The sequence below is a fragment of the Triturus cristatus genome, chromosome 6 (assembly GCF_964204655.1).
Source record: "Triturus cristatus chromosome 6, aTriCri1.1, whole genome shotgun sequence".
NCBI classification, from domain to species: domain Eukaryota; kingdom Metazoa; phylum Chordata; class Amphibia; order Caudata; family Salamandridae; genus Triturus; species Triturus cristatus.
Genome location: NC_140589.1, coordinates 1,186,984,774 through 1,187,006,104, shown reverse-complemented (window position 1 = coordinate 1,187,006,104; position 21,331 = coordinate 1,186,984,774).

Sequence of the window (21,331 nt, the reverse complement as noted above, 5' to 3'; positions counted from 1 at the left end):
GTCACTCTCCAATTCGGCGATATCTCGGGTGTTTTCCGTTCGTGAAGTAGATCGAGTGCTTTCGTTGCCGGGGGGCGCTGAGATTTCTTCCGCTAGGAACTGTCACAAATGGGTCCGTATACTCAGTGCTCCAGATCGAGGAGGGTTGGTGTCCAGGTCCCGGCGAACCTCTTCAATATAATCACAACCTGATCGTCTTTCCACAAGCAGGCACCAACTCCGTGAAATATTTTGGCACAGAAGGCGATTTATTTCAAACACAGGACAGACGCGTTTCGGCGGCAAAACCGCCTTGCTCACTGCATGACTTGTTCTGTCAGTGTCAACCATACATATACTACAGCCATTTATCCACAGTTGTCATGGCAACCACAAAGTGTCATAGACATAGAAGTTTTATATATATATATATATATTCCAAGTCGTTGATCCTATCCCGGATCATGAATGAGGCGCACTCCATGGGAATATCTTCATAAGAATTTATTTGGCAACAGAACAAAAAACACCCGACAGACGCGTTTCGGCTACACGCCTTTGTCAATGTCGGTAAGGTTACATTTTTTTCGTCTTTTAAATCAAATAATAAAGTTTCATTGACATCGAGAGAGGAGGTCGCTACTTCCTAAGTCGTTGAAATAGAGGAAGGAAACATTGTATCATTTTGCAAGATCTCTTGATGGGCAGACATCTTGTAACGTGCTTCAATGTGATATATAGTTCCGTGTATTTACACATCTTATAATACATATATACATTAGTTATTAATAATAATTCATGAAATACACCTTTTGAATTTTAGCCCTGAATGGGCATGCACACCCAGAGGTTAATGTCGTTGCTGCTTTATAGTCATCATTAGTAACCCCTGTAATCTAAACTCATATCCATATTAATCAGTGTCTCCCCTGTTCCACCCCTTTTGTTGCCTGCCAAACCTTTTCACAGAGGAGAAATTAGGGTAGTCCCGATATAGTAAATATTTGCTGCTCTCAGATTACTATGTAATGTGTACCCAGAGTTCTTCCTCGTTGTTCAACCCAGAGGGGTTTTTGGTTTGCATCTCTAATATGTACTTCGATTCGAGTTTTCTGAGTTTCTTAATTCTGTCCCCACCCCTCTCATCTTTTGGGACGTGATCCAGGCAGAAGAACCTCAGAAGGTTCGGATTGGACTTGTGAAACTCCTTGAAGTGGCGTGCCACCGGATAATTTACATCATGATTCTTTATCGCACGCATGTGCTCTAAAATTCTCTTTTTGGCGGGGTGAATAGTACTCCCTACATACTTTAAGTCACAGGGACAGGACAGGCAGTATACAACAAATTCGGTGTTGCAATTTATTAATTTGTTAATTTTTCTTTTTGTGGTTCTGCCTGGAATCGAGAATTCTTTCACCTTAGTTCCATTTTTGCAGGCCTTGCAATTCATGCAAGGGAAAAACCCTGTTATTAAATCTTTTCTCTTAGGGTTCGTAGGAAAGTGGCTCCTTACAAGATGGTCTTTGAGGGCAGGTCCTCTTCTATACGTGATCTGTGGGGTCTGTGGGATATGTGGTCCTATAACTACATCTGTTTTTAATATTTTCCAATTTCTTCGGAAAATTTGTACAACCTCTGATGACTGGGCCGAATATTCGGTTATCATCCTCACTACGTTGGTGTTATCTGTGTTCCGGGACTTACGTTCTCCCATTATCAAATCCTGTCTTATCAGGTGTTCCCCTTTCTTCTCTGCCCTGTTCAATATTCTTTCTTTGTACCCTCTTTTCCTTAGCCTACTGAATGCTTCATCTTTTGCCTTGGTAAAATCTTTGTCAACTGTACAATTCCTCCTTATTCTGACAAGTTCCCCATATGGGACCCCTTCAATTACACTACTCGGATGGAAACTTTTTGCATGGAGTGTACTGTTTCCTGCTGTAGGTTTCCGATATAGTGTTGTCTGGATCTTATCATCTTCAATATAGACTGTTAAGTCTAAATAGGGTACCTGGGTCTTACTGATACATTCAGTGAACTTTAAATTGCAATCATTCTTATTCAAGGCCGCCACATAGAGAGTCACCTCCTCATGTGACCCCTTCCATATAATGAAGAGGTCATCTATGTACCGGACCCATAGTGCAATTTTCTCTAGCCATTTTTCGTTCTCTCCTGCCCAGGCCACGTGCTTCTCCCACCAGCCTACGAATAAATTTGCATAGCTGGGGGCGAAGCACGTGCCCATCGCAGTCCCCTGCTGTTGGTGGTACAATTCTCCTGCAAACAAAAAAATATTGTTTTTTAAACAAAATTCTGCAAATTTTATGATCATTGCATTATGCTCATAATACTTTGCATGTCGTTTTTTCAGAAAGAACTCAATTGCCTTCAGTCCCTTATGGTGTTCTATACTTGTATACAAGCTGGTGACATCTAAGGTCACAAGCCACATGTCCTGTTCCCATTGAATGTTCGAGATTGCACGCAGAAAATCTTTAGTATCTTTAATGTACAAACTCAAGTCCCGTACTAGTGGATTCAGAAAGCAATCAATATAAATAGATACATTTTCCAATAGACTATTCAGAGAAGATACTATCGGTCTCCCTGGTGGATTTTTGTGACACTTAAAAAAAAAATATATATATATATATATATATCTATATGCAAAAACACCTTCTCCTCCGAAAAAGACAAGGGGACACGGCAGGGCTTCAGGAAGACATTTATTAACATTTTCTGGCATGACGCGTTTCCGCGGTAGCCTCTTCAGATGCCTCCGATGTTACAATTTCAAGGTTTCTTCCTATTAATTTAGCCCCTCCTTCATGATGCACACCTGTACCATATATATATATATATATATATATATATATATATATATATATATATATATATGTAGGTAGTTATAGTTAGGACCCTGTTTCCATAGGAAATCCGCAACATTCTATTTGGAATAACTTTGGCGCCGGTCGACGAATCCTCGCGAAATTTTCAAAATAGGTGGGGCGCTACGCTCCGCTCCTACCCTGAAAGTCTCGGGGGGATTCGTCAAGCGGGGGCTGAGAAAAAAGGGGGGTCCCAAAACGCGTTTTTCCCATGCATTTTTCCATAGGACCTTTAGACACAGCTACAGCCTGAACGGCTGAACAGAGTTACTTGAAATTTGGCAGAGAGGTAATCCTCAGGTCAAGGAAGTGCCTTTTGTAGGTCTGGTGTAAATCTGTTCAGTAGTTCCTGAGAAAATAGCATTTAAATCAATATATATATCTGTGGCAGCTTACGGTGCGCTTACCGTGCGCTTACGGTAAGCTTACCGTACGCGTACGGTGACGTGCGCGAGCGCAATTCTGATTGGATGTTAGATCTTAGTAAACATTCGAATCGGTCGAAACCAGGAAGCGGCGGCCGCCATTTTCTCTCTCGCACTCTGAGTGGGGATTAAAAAACAAAGGACCAAAACATGTAAAGGGGCTGTTTAGACAGCTCCTAAGCACCTAGCCATGTTGGGGGAGTCCCCAAAGATCCCCCAAGGCCAAAAACTGAATTTTATTTTTTTCGATAATTTCGCCGATTATGCTTACCGTACGCGTACGGTAACAAAAATTTTTTTAAAAAAATTATCCATACTCTCCCCACCCCATGTGCAAATGGTGCCCGAAAGGCACCATTTGTGCATGGCATATCACAGATGTGAAAAATTAAAATATTACCTTTCACAACGAAGCGCATCATATGTCCTCCATGTGCGCACGGTGCGCGAAGCGCATCGTGCGTACATGGCCCATCTAGCGTAACGTGGGCACGCAGTGTGCGTAGCGCACCGCGTGCTCACCGTGCGTGCATGGCACTAACTGCGTAAAGTGGGAGCGCGGTGCGCGAAGCGCACCGCGTGCTCACTGTGCGCGCACGGTGCGCAAAGCGCACCGTGCGCGCACAGAACGAACTGCGTTAAGTGGGCGCGCACGCCACGAAAGGGCGCGCACGCCGCGAAGCGCATCGTGCATACATGGCCCATCTAGCCTAACGTGGGCACGCGGTGCGCGTAGCGCACCGCGTGCCCACCGTGCGTGCACGGAACGAACTGCGTTAAGTGGGCGCACACGCCACGAATAGCGTAAAGTAACTTAGCATTTAAAAAACCGTACAAATTCACTGAAAAAACCATAGGTTTCACACATGTTATAGTTAGGAATTAGCATTTAAAAAACCTTGCAAAATCACTGAAAAAACCATAGGTTTCACACATGTTATAGTTAGCGGAAATTTTACTGATAAAAAACCAATGAAATTCCCCCGTTATAGTTAGTGCAGGCAACTATAACTCACGCGACCGCAATCTTCTGCTGATGACATATGTGTCTTTATGAAAAAAAAATATTTGTAATATATGTATAGCTAAAAATTTATGGAAGAAGACATGGGCAAATAAGTGTCTAAATACAGTATTAGCATCAGCAGAGGATTGCGGTCGCGTGAGTTATAGTAGCCTGCACTAACTATAACGGGGTAATTTCATTGATTTTTTATCAGTAAAATTTCCGCTAACTATAACATGTGTGAAACCTATGGTTTTTTTAGTGAATATATATATATATATATATATATATATATATATATATATATATATATATATATATATATATTTATATTCCCATACGAGTGCTCAACACTTGAGGGTGCACTCGGGAGACTGCAATCTTGCTCAGACACCGCCAGCGCTCCAACCACTCACTGAGCCTGACGCGTTTCGGACGTATCCTTAATCATAGGCTGACTCCAGTAACTGATATGGCAGCTGACATTTATTCAAATAATCTTCCTCCAATGGGATCGTTGGTTCTTCACCCAATGCCTTCTGGGATTTGTAGTGTCTTGCTGCCAAAACTCTTGCCCCAATGGGATGTGGTAAGTGAAAGTTCCTTCAGCCCTCACTGGGCCGTGAGGCGCGGGCAATGTCCATATTTATAAGCACTCTCCCCACATGTAGCGACGACGTGATTTCGCGCTGTGGCCCCTTCCTTGATCCAAGGGTGGTGCTGCCCTCCTACGCCTGAGCCGGCGCGAAAATATTCCCATACGAGTGCTCAACACTTGAGGGTGCACTCGGGAGACTGCAATCTTGCTCAGACACCGCCAGCGCTCCAACCACTCACTGAGCCTGACGCGTTTCGGACGTATCCTTAATCATAGGCTGACTCCAGTAACTGATATGGCAGCTGACATTTATTCAAATAATCTTCCTCCAATGGGATCGTTGGTTCTTCACCCAATGCCTTCTGGGATTTGTAGTGTCTTGCTGCCAAAACTCTTGCCCCAATGGGATGTGGTAAGTGAAAGTTCCTTCAGCCCTCACTGGGCCGTGAGGTGCGGGCAATGTCCATATTTATAAGCACTCTCCCCACATGTAGCGACGACGTGATTTTGCGCTGTGGCCCCTTCCTTGATCCAAGGGTGGTGCTGCCCTCCTACGCCTGAGCCGGCGCGAAAATATTCCCATACGAGTGCTCAACACTTGAGGGTGCACTCGGGAGACTGCAATCTTGCTCAGACACCGCCAGCGCTCCAACCACTCACTGAGCCTGACGCGTTTCGGACGTATCCTTAATCATAGGCTGACTCCAGTAACTGATATGGCAGCTGACATTTATTCAAATAATCTTCCTCCAATGGGATCGTTGGTTCTTCACCCAATGCCTTCTGGGATTTGTAGTGTCTTGCTGCCAAAACTCTTGCCCCAATGGGATGTGGTAAGTGAAAGTTCCTTCAGCCCTCACTGGGCCGTGAGGCGCGGGCAATGTCCATATTTATAAGCACTCTCCCCACATGTAGCGACGACGTGATTTCGCGCTGTGGCCCCTTCCTTGATCCAAGGGTGGTGCTGCCCTCCTACGCCTGAGCCGGCGCGAAAATATTCCCATACGAGTGCTCAACACTTGAGGGTGCACTCGGGAGACTGCAATCTTGCTCAGACACCGCCAGCGCTCCAACCACTCACTGAGCCTGACGCGTTTCGGACGTATCCTTAATCATAGGCTGACTCCAGTAACTGTTATGGCAGCTGACATTTATTCAAATAATCTTCCTCCAATGGGATCGTTGGTTCTTCACCCAATGCCTTCTGGGATTTGTAGTGTCTTGCTGCCAAAACTCTTGCCCCAATGGGATGTGGTAAGTGAAAGTTCCTTCAGCCCTCACTGGGCCGTGAGGCGCGGGCAATGTCCATATTTATAAGCACTCTCCCCACATGTAGCGACGACGTGATTTCGCGCTGTGGCCCCTTCCTTGATCCAAGGGTGGTGCTGCCCTCCTACGCCTGAGCCGGCACGAAAATATTCCCATACGAGTGCTCAACACTTGAGGGTGCACTCGGGAGACTGCAATCTTGCTCAGACACCGCCAGCGCTCCAACCACTCACTGAGCCTGACGCGTTTCGGACGTATCCTTAATCATAGGCTGACTCCAGTAACTGATATGGCAGCTGACATTTATTCAAATAATCTTCCTCCAATGGGATCGTTGGTTCTTCACCCAATGCCTTCTGGGATTTGTAGTGTCTTGCTGCCAAAACTCTTGCCCCAATGGGATGTGGTAAGTGAAAGTTCCTTCAGCCCTCACTGGGCCGTGAGGCGCGGGCAATGTCCATATTTATAAGCACTCTCCCCACATGTAGCGACGACGTGATTTCGCGCTGTGGCCCCTTCCTTGATCCAAGGGTGGTGCTGCCCTCCTACGCCTGAGCCGGCGCGAAAATATTCCCATACGAGTGCTCAACACTTGAGGGTGCACTCGGGAGACTGCAATCTTTCTCAGACACCGCCAGCGCTCCAACCACTCACTGAGCCTGACGCGTTTCGGACGTATCCTTAATCATAGGCTGACTCCAGTAACGAACAGATTGCAGTTCACCGAGTGCACCTTCAAGTGCAGAGCACACGTATTGGAATATTTATTTATATATATATATATATATATATATATATATATATATATATATATATATATATATTACCTACTGGCGGTCGCCAGTAGGTAGTTATAGTTAGGACCACGTTTCCATAGGAAATCCGCAACATTCTATTTGGAATAACTTTGGCGCCGGTCGACGAATCCTCGCGAATTTTTCAAAATAGGTGGGGCGCTACGCTCCGCTCCTACCCTGAAAGTCTCGGGGGGATTCGTCAAGCCGGGGCTGAGATAAAAGGGGGGTCCCAAAACGCGTTTTTCCCATGCATTTTTCCATAGGACCTTTAGACACAGCTACAGCCCGAACGACTGAACAGAATTACTTGAAATTTGGCAGAGAGGTAGTCCTCAGGTCAAGGAAGTGCCTTTTGTAGGTTTGGTGTAAATCTGTTCAGTAGATTCTGAGAAAATAGCCTTTAAATCAATATATATATCTGAGCCAGCTTACGGTGCGCTTACGGTGCGCTTACCGTACGCGTACGGTGACGTGCGCAAGCGCGATTCTGATTGGCTCTTAGATCTTAGTAAACATTCGAATCGGTCGAAACCAGGAAGCGGCGGCCGCCATTTTGTGTATTTCACTCCGGTAAAAAAGGGTGATATCTTGAAAAGGGGGCAAGGAAGAGAGTTACAGACCCCCTAACATTTGTAAGGGGGTCAAAGAAGGACAGAAAAGTACAAAGAAAACATTTATTGATTTTAAAAAAAATCACGGGGTACGCGTACGGTAAGCTCACCGTACGCGTATGGTAAAAAAAAGAAAAAAAAGAAATGAAATGCAGATTTAAGTGTTTAGATATTAGGGGGCTCTATAAAGAGCCGTTGTGTTTATGAAGTGATTTTTTATTGGTACCTACAAGTAAGTACCGATGCAGAGTCTAAGGTTCAAGAGGAAGACTCTGTTCCCTTCATCAGTGAAGTGTACACCATCTCCTCTATAAATGTCTTGCATGTCGTAACGCAAGTTGTTGTGGTAAATGGAACCCATACCATAGTCACGGAGGAAAGCAGAAACAGATTTGTTGACGTGCTTTCTTGCTTTGTCAATCTGCGGACAAAAATGATTGGAACAGTTCCATTTTTGCCTTTGGCATATGTTAGAAAACACAAAGGCAGTGTTAGGGAAAAGTGAAAACAGTTGTGCAAAGGTGTCCTTCATAAGCATTTCCAGACCTACCCCAGTCAAAGTGCCTAGGTCATTGCCACCACAGTGCACTATTATGAGGTCAGGGTGTTGGATTTGCATGAAGGATTTCACCAATGGCATCAATTGGTGCCACTTTAACCCTCTCTGACCAATCCATTTAATGTCTACATTTGGCAAAGCAAGGTCTCTCACCATATCTGTTTTCTCTGCATACTTTTCACTCCAGAAGACATAGCTGTGCCCTACAATCCACACTGTGAACATCTTCAAAGGAGAACTGGATGCACTCAGGAGGTGTAATTCAGTAGAATGGTAAAAAGAAATGAAAGACAGTTTGGAAATGGAGGCATACATATTTTTTTTTTATAAAAAAAAGAACTGATTGGCTGTTTCATACCATTCTAGAATAAAAACTAGGCTGTATGTGTAAATTTATAGAAGCATGTTTTGTATTGGTACAGAAAAATGTGTTACTAAAGAACAGTACTATGGATTTGCTGTTAGGTTTGAAAAGTCAAGCATTCCTGCTCTTTGGAATTGAAACATTGTTTGGTGAACTTCTGACCTAACTCTGCACAGCAGTGTTTCAAGAGCTGTTGCTATGGTAGCAGGCAGAAGTCAAGTTGGGGGAAGGGTACTAGGCAGAAGTCAAGTTGGGGGAAGGGTACTTTTGGAAAAGGGTTGGTTTTCAACCAATAGAAATGTGTGATTACATTTAAAAAAAAGGGGGAAGCACTGAGATTTGAAATTAACATGTATATGTGTGGAAAAAGAGAGGGAAAGGTCGCCATTATCTGGTTCTGCTTAGAGGAGAGAGGTGTACAGAAGAGAGATCCTGGCTCTGATAATCTGCTGTTTGAGTGCCACATTTATTTCACAACTAACTAATTTTAAAGGTGAGTTTAGAGTTTGAGAGGGGATGTATATGGTAAATTAAGAAATGAATAATAGAATTGGAATTCCTTTTGTTGAAGTTGTGTTTATTATTTTCTGTTTTGGGAGAAATTTAAATGTGAGGAACATGTAAAATAATATGGACTAAGTTTTCACAAAAATTTAAGGTGTACTGGTAAAAATAAGGAATACTTTAAGGGTTTGAGGTTGCACTCAGTAATGCAAATACATTCAGCATCAGTGAGGCTGGTTGCCCTTGCTGGAGTGTAGTGAGTCACCCATGTTACACATGTTGCTGGTCTCAGAAAGCTGTTTGGTATTGCTCTGGTGATTTTACATTTGCATTAGATGAAAAGGGGGAGCCATTTTTTTGTATGCAGAAGCAGGCTCTTAGCACACACCCAGCTGCTTATCCTGTGGAATCATGCACAGTATTCACAACCGAGTGGGGTTTGAGGTTTCAGTCAGTAATGCAAATACATTCAGCATCACTAAGGCTGGTTGCCCTTGCTGGAGTGTAGTCAGTCACCCAGGCTACACATGGTGCTGGTCTGAAAAAGCAGTTTGGACAAGTGCTTTTATCAGAATCTGAAAAGTGGATTCATAATGTGTCAGTCTGTAAAAGTGTTTATCACTTGCCAAAAAAAGAGTAGTAAGTGTGCTTTCAAATTGGCAAAGAAATTTCGTTTTGTGACTATTGTGAAAACATGACTCTGTGTGCAAATAGGAATTACAGGCAGAGATTTATTGCGTATTGCTCTGGTGATTTTACATTTGCATTAGATGTAAAGGGGGAGCCATTTTTTTGTATGCAGAAGCAGACTCTTAGCACACACCCAGCTGCTTATCCTGTGGAATCATGCACAGTATTCACAACCGAGTGGGGTTTGAGGTTTCAGTCAGTAATGCAAATACATTCAGCATCACTAAGGCTGGTTGCCCTTGCTGGAGTGTAGTCAGTCACCCAGGTTACACATGGTGCTGGTCTGAAAAAAGCAGTTTGGACATGTGCTTTTATCAGAATCTGAAAAGTGGATTCATAATGTGTCAGTCTGTAAAAGTGTTTATCACTTGCCAAAAAAAGAGTAGTAAGTGTGCTTTCAAATTGGCAAAGAAATTTCGTTTTGTGACTAATGTGAAAACATGACTCTGTGTGCAAATAGGAATTACAGGCAGAGATTTATTGCGTATTGCTCTGGTGATTTTACATTTGCATTAGATGGAAAGGGGGAGCCATTTTTTTGTATGCAGAAGCAGACTCTTAACACACAGCCAGCTGCTTATCCTGTGGAATCATGCACAGTATTCACAACCGAGTGGGGTTTGAGGTTTCAGTCAGTAATGCAAATACATTCAGCATCACTAAGGCTGGTTGCCCTTGCTGGAGTGTAGTCAGTCACCCAGGTTACACATGGTGCTGGTCTGAAAAAAGCAGTTTGGACATGTGCTTTTATCAGAATCTGAAAAGTGGATTCATAATATGTCAGTCTGTAAAAGTGTTTATCACTTGCCAAAAAAAAGAGTAGTAAGTGTGCTTTCAAATTGGCAAAGAAATTTCGTTTTGTGACTAATGTGAAAATATGACTCTGTGTGCAAATAGGAATTACAGGCAGAGATTTATTGCGTATTGCTCTGGTGATTTTACATTTGCATTAGATGGAAAGGGGGAGCCATTTTTTAGTATGCAGAAGCAGACTCTTAGCACACACCCAGCTGCTTATCCTGTGGAATCATGCACAGTATTCACAACCGAGTGGGGTTTGAGGTTTCAGTCAGTAATGCAAATACATTCAGCAACACTAAGGCTGGTTGCCCTTGCTGGAGTGTAGTCAGTCACCCAGGTTACACATGGTGCTGGTCTGAAAAAGCAGTTTGGACATGTGATGTTTTCAGAATCTGAAAAGTGGATTTAAAATGTGTCAGACTGTAAAAGTACTTATCACTTGCCAAAAAAGTAGTAGAAAGTATGGTTTGCAATTGGCAAAGAAATTTCGTTTTCTGCCTAATTTCAAACCATGACTCTGTGTGCACACAGGAATTGTTTTTAGGTATTTAATTTGTGATGGTGTTATTGTGATTTTCACTTGTAGGAAAGGGGTACATAGTATTTTAAGATTTGAAAAGATCATAAAAAATGTAGTAATATATTTAAATTAAATAAAGGAATTTTTTTTTAGTTTTTTTCAGGTATTGCTGAAGAGCAGTGAACAAAATTTAAGATGCCTACAAAATCCAGACTAAAGAAAGACCACAAAAAAAACCTATATTTGAAGACAACTGGAGGACCTAAGTTAGTTGGAGATGCTCATGTTGGGAAAAAGAACAAGTCTTCTGGTAAGCAGACAAAAGATTTTTTAAAGAACATCTTCAAAAAAAGGAAAAATGTACAAAATGTCTGTACTGGAAAGAATGTTTTCAATAGAAAAAAACAGGAACAAATTGAGAATTTAGTTAATGCAAATATACCTTCTGCAACAACAAAGATTAACTTAAACAGAAAAACAGCGTTTAAAGAGATACGTAGAAAAATGTTTCAGAGAAGAGTTATGTCCAATTTGATAAAGGATGTGAAGAAATATAAGCAAAAGGCAAAATATTACAAGAGAAAAAAAGAAATTGAAGCCATTGCAGCAAAGGCATTAGAATTAAAAAGGAAACTATTCATTTTAATTTTGAATAGGATGCGTACATTAGATAAAATGGTTAATGTACTGAAATCACAAAGCAAAAGGAAAAGAGTAGTGAACAGAACAAACTTTTGTAAAGTGTTTTTAGGAAAATGGATGCATAGTTCAAGTAGTGAACCTTTTTTTAATGAAGAGAGTTATTTTCAAAGTAATAGTTTGCTGCATGCAGTTGACACCAGAGGTCGTGCTTATGAAGTCAAAAATGGTTGCATAATGGAGAAGGAGATAATGGTTCCAAGAGATGAGGTACAAGTGATGGCGGATGAGGCTATGGGGAGACGTCCTAAAGCCCCAGTGTACACTTGGAATTGTAGTAGTATTTGCACTGTGCGTCAGGAATCTATTGATAAATTTCGTGAGTTTCTAAGAGAATATAGTAAAAAAAGTGTAAAACAGAAGATTAAGGTGCTTCAAAGTCTAGATCCATGCAGAGTGAGAGAGAATACTGGTTTGCAGGGTCATTCTCTGGCTTGTCTATCTAGAAAAGTGTGTAATAGTATTTTCCATCATTTTAGGATGCTGGCTGTTCATCATACTGAAATGAGAAAGTTTGTGAGACGGTTGTATTTTGCTAAAAGTCCAGCAATAAAGTTAGATGAATTGAATAGGGCTCTGTTCCGTGGATCGGTATCAAATGTAGAGAAGGTTGTTGATGAAATTCAGTTTTGTTACTTTGGTCCTGAACAAAACAGTGCAGAAAAGGACACAGTAAATGAGGAAGAAGTGGAAGAGAATGTAGAACCCTCTGTAAGTAAGACATTTAATGATCACATAACAAAATTTGAAAAAATCTCTAATGAAAGACCAAATATTACTTGTATTTGTTGCCGCAGAACTCATTATAGAAAACAAACTAGGAATGTTGATCTCTACAGAAAGAGTGAAAATGAAGATAATTATAAGTGGAAAGATTTTGTCACATATATATTTCTAGAAAATTGTTTTGAATTGGGTGAAGATCAGCGTATTTGTAAATACTGTTACAACAAGTTAGAGGAAAATAGAATGCCGACCAGAGCTGTACATAATAATTTAGAATTGGATGTTATTCCTGCCGAACGTTCTGAATTAAATACATATGAGTCTATACTTATTCAATGTGTTCATCCGTTCCAGACCATAGTACGTATGGAGCCCAAAACTGGTAAATTACCTCCTTCAGATTTACTGAGAGGTTTAAAAGGTAGAGTGGTGTATTTGCCCTTGGATTTGAAAAAAAATATGGAAACTATTAATGCAGATACTTTGGAAACTGAACCATTAGTTATTCTGGTTAATGGTGTACCTACAAAGAATAAGAAGATTTGGCAGGAGCTGGTAAATGTACGGAAAGTACAAAGAGCAAATTTGTATTTGAAAAGGAATAACAAATGGTATGAATCAATTTATATAGAAGAAGAAGAAGAAGATTTACAAGAAGACACAGAAACACCAACTGGACAAATTGATAAAGTGGACAAGTCAAAGGAAGAAGAAATTTATGAACATTTTAGCATACATCCTCTACATTCAAAAGAAGCTATGGGAGACAATATTGATCTGTTTCAGATGAAGAAAGCAAAAGGAACTCCCGTGAGTGTATGGGAGGAGAGCTTGGAAGCTCGATGTTTTCCCCAGCTGTTTCCTAAAGGAAAAGGAGGATGATACGATGAACGTCCAGGACAGATTCCAGCTTCTGAGTATCGGACTACAAGACTATTTGCAGAAGATCCCAGATTTCGACAAAGTATTCCTTATTTGTTCCATCTTTTATTTGAAAGCGACTTGTCTGCATTATCATATGCAGTAAATCACATTTTAAAAAGTGGAGTACATTTACAAAATGTGTCTGCTAGGGATTTTATGGAGAAAGTGCACCACCGAGATGATCATTTGGAAACACAACTGATCAATCTGATGGCTTGTCAGCGTGGGACAAATGAATATTGGTACCGACGCCATGGTGAATTAAAATGCATGTTACGGAATTTAGGAACACCAACATGGTTCCTTACCCTAAGCTGTGCCGAGTACGCTTGTGATGATTTACTGGATTTTCTACGAGAGGCAAATTCAAACATTAAAAACATCGAATACAAGACAGCAGGAGAACTGTGCTCATTGGATCTGGTTAATGTTTGCAGATATTTCAATTATAGATTTGAGGCTATGATGTCCTTCATCTGCAATAAAAAAAATCCACCTCTTGGATTTCTTTTGGAGAAAAGAGTACCAGGCAAGAGGTGCTCCTCATATTCATATGCTGTTGTGGATCAAGGATGCCCCAAAGTTTGGAACAGATACTGATGAAGCAGTGTTATCTTACATTGAAGAATATGCAACATGTGCTATACCAAAAAGCACAGAAGAGAAAAAGTTAAAGGAGCAAGTTTTACGTTTCCAAAGTCATCGGTGTGGAAAATACTGTCGACGTAAATACAAGAGCAAAGAAAAATACTACACTAAATGTCGATTTGGATTTCCTAGACCTGTTCTTTCAAATGGAAGAGTAAACAGTTTTATGTCATCTGTGAGACATACTATTACAAGAAAATCACCTAAGAATACCTACAACCTAAAAAGAAAAGAAGAATCAAAAAATATAAATGACTACAACCCAGTCATTTTATCCATGTGGAATGCTAACATGGATATACAGTATGTAGCTGACAATTCCATTGCTGTTGCTCGATATGTAACGTCTTACATTACTAAATCTGAGAAAACGGAATTGAAGGAAATGTGGGAAGAGATTTCTCACGAGAAGACTGTCAGTAAGAAGCTGTACAGTTTCAGTTTAAAGATGTTATCGCATCGAGAAATTGGATCCTACGAATGTTCAGATAGGTTATCTTCTGCAAGTCTCTACTCGAAATCAAGAAGAATAATTTGGGCAAGTTTAGGCCTTGCAGCAATGAGAAATCGGGTACTGAAATCTGTTGGAGAAATTGAATATTTGGCCGAGAATGACCCAGAAAGTACAGATATTTTGAAATCAAACATGTTGGACACATATTATCCCAAGAGAAGTCAACATCTGGAGAACATGTGTCTCTATGAAGTGCTGCAGAACTACATTTATTCACGGAAAGCCGCAGAAGACATCAAAAATGGAAAATATAAAGTCATTGGTGAGGAAGGATGTTTGGTGAAGCAAACAAAAGGAAGTTTGATAAATCACCGGAAGCTGAGTTGCGACACTACTGACAAAAAGGAATTTTACTACTTGGCTCTTTTACAGCTGTTTAAACTATGGCGTACAGAGGATGAACTACTGGGAGAATTTCAAAGCTATGAAGATTCATTTAATGCTTGCAAAGACAGCATACAATGCAATACATTCACAACTTATCTGCAAATGTTAAATGAAGAAATTGAACAGGAAACTACAATTGCAGCAGAAGTAGCTAGAGACAGTTCTCAGGACAGCCAAAGTTCAGGAACACTCAGTCAAGATCCCCTAGGACAACCAATCGTTGAAAATGAAGCATCAATAGCCATGAATGAAGTGGAAACGGCTATGAATCAAGCTCAAGAAGAATTTATAGACTTACAAAATTTGGAAAGACAACTGAACGAAGAGCAGCAACAAATTTATGAAGAGATCAGAAACAAAATTGATCACGGATTTCTACATGAAAAAAAAGAGTGCTCATGCACATCATTTCATCCAATCAGGATGTATGTAAGCGGACAAGCTGGAACTGGAAAAAGTTTCCTAATAAAAGTCATCAGAAGCTACCTACAGCAAAAAACGGATTCTACTTTGTCTTGTGTGGTTACTGCTCCAACTGGGTTAGCAGCATATAACATAAAAGGAATCACCTTACATCGTTTGCTAATGTTACCAGTGGAGCATGAGAACAAAATACAATACAACAAGCTAACTGGAGAAGCATGCTTGGAAGTTTCAAGAGTATTGAAGAAGATGCAAGTTCTCATTATTGATGAGGTGAGCATGGTATCAAACTTAATGCTTGCCTTTGTGCATTTAAGAATGCAGCAAATTCTAAGGACAGACTATGACGTGTTATTTGGTGGAAAACATGTCATTGTATTTGAGGATCTCCTACAGCTTACTCCAGTTAAAGGACAACCAGTGTTTAATACTGTGACACATGAAGACACAAAGAAGTCATTGGGAAGCATTGGTAATGCAAATATTTGGTCCTTCTTTGAGTACAAGGAACTTACTACTAATATGAGGCAAGCAAACGATGAAGAATATGGAAGTATTCTGAAAGATATCAGGATTGGACTACTCACAGAAGTTGGCAAAAAAGCATTACAGAGTCGGCTGCTACATAATTTATTTCCAAAAGAAGAAATAGTTGCAGAGAAGATATACAAGAACATTGCAGAAAAGAAAAGTGTCATCTGCTTAATGCCAACTCTACGTGAATGCTCAATATTCAATGAGGAGCTTTTAAAATTGGAAAAGGAAGATATCAGGAAATTGGAAGCAGTGGACAAAATTGAAGATGGAAGAATTACTATCACATTAACAGGCACACTGAAAAATAAATTGGATTCACTAGAGAAGAACATTTCCAAAACAGCTGGATTAGAAAAAAATCTATATGTTTGCATGAACTGTAGAGTATTTTTAAGGAGAAATTTGGATGTTGAAAAGGGTTTAGTTAATGGAGCTATGGGAAGAGTTGTGGGTTTTATTAATTATCAGAAAAAAGATGGAATTGAATGTTTAAAAATAAAATTTGATCAGATAGAAGAAGTTAAAGATATTTGTCGTTGTTCAGTTCGTTTCATGCTTGTGAAAGACTTATAGGTACGTAGGAAGCAGTTTCCGTTTTCTCTAGCATATGCTGTAACTATTCACAAGTCTCAAGGATTGACTGTAGATTGTGCTTTTGTGAACATTGGTTCAACTGTGTTCAAAGAAGGTATGGCTTATGTAGCTTTGTCATGAGTGAAAACATTATCTGGTTTATTCATGATAGACTTTGATGACTCTAAAGTTAGTGCTGGTACAAATTGTGTAAAGGAGTATAATAGATTAAGAAGAAGCTATGCTCCTCATTTAGGTCAGTATCCTGTGTTGGAGAAACGTGTAGTTTCTCGTAAAAGGAGAAATGAGAATATCTGTAATGAAGATGTAGAGAGGAGGAAAAAAAAGAGGAGTGATGTAATTGCAAGCAAAAAGAAAAAGGAAAATGAAGAACAGGTTGTAGGATGTCATTTTGAAAATAGCTCTGGTGTCAACTGCTACGCTAATGTAGTGCTGAATGTTGCTTTTTATCTGGAAAGTGTGCAAGAGCAGATAATAGTAAATCAGGGAAAAAGATTCTGTTCTGAGTTGAGTCTCCTTTTTCAAAAGCTGAGTAATGATAAAACTCAAATAGAAAGTGCTACTGAAATTAGAAAACTTTTAGATGTATGTTCAGGACGAACACAGTTTTCTCAAAATGTACAGCAAGACGCACAGGAATTCTTGATGTTTTTTCTTCAGGTACTGGAAGAAGAAGGGGTTCCCATTGATAATTTGTTTGGTCTCTCTTATAAATGGGAACATAGTTGTGAAAACTGTTACAATATATGTGGCTCTAATGTTGATTCTGAAAGGTTTATTTATTTAACATTGCCAGAAAGTAAAACAGTCACTTTTGCTAAATTAGTTACAGATGCTAATCATAGCATGGAATGCAGTGAGTGTAAATCTGAAATATTTTCAACGTTAATTTTAAAGGAATACGGACAATATGTAATTTTAATGATGCAACGATGTAAAGCTGATGGTTCAAAATTAGATACTTTAATAAAGAAGTTTACAGGACAGCAATTATCAATTTCAGGAAAAACTTTTGTAACAGTTGCAATAATTTTCCATGAAGGACCTACTGTTACTTCTGGACATTACACAGTTTATCTTAAATGTGAAAAAGGCTGGACACTGTGTAATGATTCCCAATTGATTTTCAAGCAACGTTTGCCTTTTGATTTAGCAAATTCCTATCTAATCTTCCTGAAACCTAAATTTTAGAGAGACTTGGCAAAATGTGTACAAAACAATTTTACCATTTTATTGGATTACCATTGGAATTTAAAAAAAAAATGATTTTTCAAATTATCATATGGCCGAATGGAAAGGTAACCAATTGTAATGTGGACTTTTTAAATTTTTAATGAAACTTTGGAAAACCAAAAATTTAGACAAAATCGGTAACATCTGCACAATTTAAATTTTGGAATGTTATTGGATTGCCATTGGAAATTTATTCAAAAAAGATTTTTAAAATTGCTATTTGGCCATGAGGAAAAGTAAACAATTGTATTGTGGACTTATTTAATTATTATTTAATCTTTCGGAAACCAAAATGTTACAGAGAATCGGTGAGATCTGTAAAATTTAAACTTTAGAATTTTATTGGATTACCATTGGAAATTTAATCAAAAAAGAATTTTAAAATTACTATTTGGCCTAAAGGAAATGGAACCAGATGTATTGTGGAGTTATTTGAGATATAATATTTTTGGGATTATACTTCTGAAAAAAAAATGTCAGACGGTATTTTAAAGAAATAAGTATTGAAATTAGATGATATTTTTTAAGAATATTATGCATTTCTATAATGTTATGTTTAAGTTAAAAGAGATTCTGGGCTTTTTTAAAACAATCTTTGAGATTGTTATTTTTTTTTTGCCCGCTGTTAAATGATGAATGCAATTGCTTTCACAATTTATAGTGAAATGCAATATATTCTGAAAACAGCAAAAAAAAGGCAAATTTTTTGGGGGGGAAAATATGTAAATATGTGTACTGTATTATAAAATGTTTTATTAAATATTAATACTTTTTTCTTTTTTTTCAGATTGAGATAGAAAATTTTCGAAAACTTGAACCATTTTTAAAGCAATAAAAATTAAATTTTAATTAATAAATAATTTTTTGAGTGGGTATGGTAAGTCAACAATTTCATGGTCCCTTTTTTCCACTTCTCCACAATCACATTTTCAGTTTATCATTGTAGTCTCTCAAGGACCTTGTAATGTGATAATTGATTTTTAGTGTTTTTAAAAAAAAAAAAAAAAAATACGCGTACCGTACGCGTACGGTAAAAAAAAAATAAAAAAATGTTTTAAAAAATATATAAAAAAAAGTTAAAAGGTAAGGTTGGCTCTTAAAAGAGCCGTTGTGTTCATGCAGGGACAGAGGAAAGAAAGAGTGGGAATATTAGTCTCTACGACAAATGTGCTGATCTATTAAATTGTTCACTAGGGCAACACTGGTCTCCCTATGAGCAATTAGATCATGACAAGTGGCGCACCGAACTAAAACCCTCGAAAACCGATGGTTGATTTCCAGAGGACGAGAAAAAGGAGATGCTCCCCCCACAGATGAAGGGCTCAGCTGACCTGCCGAAGATGGACTCGGCACTGCAGATGATGGACCAGGCTGAGCTGCTGTGGATGTGCTTGGTTGACTTACTGAAGGGTTACCTTCAGTATGTCGAGCAAATGTCCTACCGTGTACATCTTGAAGGTGTCTCAACATGGTGTGATACCCGAAGGAATACTTCTTGTTGGGATTCCCTCTTGAAAGTACACGGCCACAAAGCTTACAAGTCACTAAGGGTGCATTTACCTTTTTCTTGTCCTCTGGAAAAGAAAAATACTCCCATATGAAAGAGCTCTTTTGTTTCCTCCTTCTCTGCCTCAAGGTAGTGCTGCTAGCCTCACTCTCAGAAGAGTTCTGCTGTTCTGCCATCGTATCACAAAGACAACTCAGCTCCTTCTCCTAAGGGATCACAAGCAGAAATGAGGGGAATGGGTGTGGTGTAGGAGTGTTCTAGAACTGAAAGTAGTTTCAACCAATCAAAAGTTGTGTTTCATGATCACATGACCCACCGTGCGCGTACGTTACGCTTACGGTGCGCTTACGGTAAAAGTACGCATGCGCGTAAAAAAGACACGCGCTCGCGCGCATGTGCAAAACAGGCACGCCCCTTCACTTCCGCGTAACAAGCGCGTGCAGCGTACGCATTACGCGCTGCGCGCACGCGACGTACGTCTACGCAAATTGCGTAAATGAACGCAAACAGCGTAGAAATCTAACGTAATGAAAGCAAGACGTGCGCTTACCGTACGCGCACGTTAAAAAAAAGAAAAAAAAAAAAGAAAAAAAAAAACAATATGTTATACTAATAAATCTTACCTGTTTATTTTATAAAAATGGTAAAAAAAAAACATATTGTAGAATTTATAAAATTTAACCATAGTCTTTAAAAAAGGATAGAAAATTATAATAAAAATATGTAAAAAAAAAATGACAAAAAAAAATTAGCATTTAAAAAACCTTGCAAATTCACTGAAAAAACCATGGGTTTCACACACGTTATAGTTAGGAATTAGCATTTAAAAAACCTTAGAAATTCAATGAAAAAACCAAAGGTTTCACACATGTTATAGTTAGCTGGACATTTCACTCGTAAAAAACCAATGAAATTTCCCTGTTATAGTTAGTTCAGCTAACTATAACTCGCGCGCCCGCAATGCACTGCTGATGACATCACATATTACATCACTCATGACATGGTCACTGACATCACTCATGACATCACTGATGACATCTCAAATGACATCACTGATGACATCACTGATGCCATCATCCTTGTGATAGAGTGGCAGACCTCCTCTCACCCTAATATAACCTTTGATAAACACATACAAAAATAGAAACTAAAATTTTCAAAAAAATGGACATACCAATATCAGTTACAACAACTTATTCAGTAATTCTTAGAACCACATACACATCCACTCATTCACCAACAGTCCTATACAGTCATTCATACATGCACTCACTCTTCATATGTACTCATACACCTATACATCCTGTGACACAATGCCACTCATCCATAGAGTTACTCACACATAGTCACTCATGCTAATAAAGAAACAAACATACATTTATTAGCTTATACAGTTATACACACACCACCACACTTACTTCTACGGAAACTTACACATAGTTAGTCTAAAAAACAAACACTTATAGAAACACATACTTATTCATACAGGAACTCTTTCAATCTCTCACTGTCACATGTACTCACTTATATACACCAATATTCACATATACTAGTTTAATAGATATGTAGTTACTCATAAAGACACTATTGAGACAGTCATTCACTCACTAACACACCCATACACACACTCATCCACCCATACAGTCCTGCACACATGTTGTCTTCAACACATACAAAGAGTGAATCACTCATTCATGCACCAATGCACTACATAATACCCCCCACCGAACCATACAGACACTCAGACTGATACTTAAAAAAAGAACTATTTACCTATATAGATACCCATGAAGCTACTCACCAACCCATGCAGCCACTTATACACTTATACACAAAGTGAGAGACTGATACAGATATTTTCATATTTAAACATTACTCAGTAAGTCATGTATTCACTATAATACCCTTAATCAGTCAGTTACACAAAATATTTTTTTTTAAAAAGCATCCATTTAAACAATTATATACCCATTTATTCTTCCATTGACCTTGAGATATACATAAATATAAAACATATTTAATTTTCAGAAAAACACACATTCACTGGATGATGGCATCAGTGATGTCATCAGTGATGTCATTTGAGATGTCATCAGTGATGTCATGAGTGATGTCAGTGACC